The sequence below is a fragment of the Arachis stenosperma genome, chromosome 4 (assembly GCF_014773155.1).
Source record: "Arachis stenosperma cultivar V10309 chromosome 4, arast.V10309.gnm1.PFL2, whole genome shotgun sequence".
Classification (NCBI taxonomy): domain Eukaryota; kingdom Viridiplantae; phylum Streptophyta; class Magnoliopsida; order Fabales; family Fabaceae; genus Arachis; species Arachis stenosperma.
This window is the reverse complement of record NC_080380.1, coordinates 52,889,308-52,890,595: the sequence shown is the minus strand read 5'-3', so window position 1 is coordinate 52,890,595 and position 1,288 is coordinate 52,889,308. Positions and strand designations below refer to the sequence as shown.

General features: G+C 42.3%; 1 non-coding gene across 1 annotated transcript; it reads right to left on the bottom strand.

Moving 5' to 3' along the window:
- Window positions 1-340: 340 nt before the first annotated feature.
- LOC130977209 (small nucleolar RNA R71) lies at window positions 341-448 on the bottom strand. Its single transcript, XR_009084911.1, has one exon. It is a non-coding gene; the product is annotated as a small nucleolar RNA R71 (small nucleolar RNA).
- Window positions 449-1,288: the final 840 nt, after the last annotated feature.

Below are 1,288 nucleotides of genomic sequence, written 5' to 3'. Positions count from 1 at the left end.
TACTCCTGATTTTTATGGGAGAAGCATCTCTATCCCTGCCATTGGAGCAAACAACTTTGAGCTTAAGCCTCAATTAGTTTCTCTAATGCAACAGAATTGCAAGTTCCATGGACTTCCAATGGAAGATCCTCATCAGTTCTTAGCTGAATTCTTACAAATCTGTGACACAGTCAAGACTAATGGGGTTGACCCTGAGGTCTATAGACTGATGCTATTCCCTTTTGCTGTAAGAGACAGAGCTAGAATATGGTTGGACTCTCAACCTAAAGAAAGCCTGGACTCTTGGGAAAAGCTAGTCAATGCCTTCTTGGCAAAGTTCTTTCCACCACAAAGATGGAGTAAGCTTAGAGTGGAAGTCCAAACCTTCTGACAGAAGGATGGAGAATCCCTCTATGAAGCTTGGGAAAGATACAAACAATTAATCAGAAAATGTCCTTCAGACATGCTTTCTGAATGGAGCATCATAGGTATTTTCTATGATGGTCTCTCTGAACTATCCAAGATGTCTTTGGATAGCTCTGCTGGGGGATATCTTCATCTGAAGAAGACGCCTACAGAGGCTCAAGAGCTAATTGAAATGGTTGCAAATAACCAATTCATGTACACTTCTGAAAGGAATCCTGTGAACAATGGGACTAGTCAGAAGAAAGGAGTTCTTGAGATTGATGCTCTGAATGCCATACTGGCTCAGAACAAAATATTGACTCAACAAGTCAATTTGATTTCTCAAAGTCTGTCTGGAATGCAAAATGCACCAAGCAGTACTAAGGAGGCTTCATCTGAGGAAGAAGCTTATGATCCTGAGAACCCTTCAATGGAAGAGGTGAATTACCTAGGAGAACCCTATGGTAACACCTATAATTCTTCATGGAGAAATCACCCAAATCTCTCATGGAAGAACCAAGAGAGACCTCAACAAGGTTTCAATAATAATGGTGGAAGAAACAGGTTTAACAATGGCAAACCTTTTCCATCATCTTCTCAGCAACAGATAGAGAATCCTAAGCAGAACCCCTCTGACTTAGCAACCATGGTCTCTGATCTAATTAAAACCACTCAAAGTTTCATGAATGAAACAAGGTCCTCCATTAGGAGTTTGGAAGGACAAGTGGGACAGCTGAGCAAGAAAGTTACTGAACTCCCTCAAAGTACTCTCCCAAGCAACACAGAAGAAAATCCAAAAGGAGAGTGCAAGGCCATCAACATGGCCGAATTTGGAGAGGAAGGAGAGGAGGTGAACGCCACTGAGGAAGGCCTCAATGGGCGTGCACTAACCTCCACTGAGTTC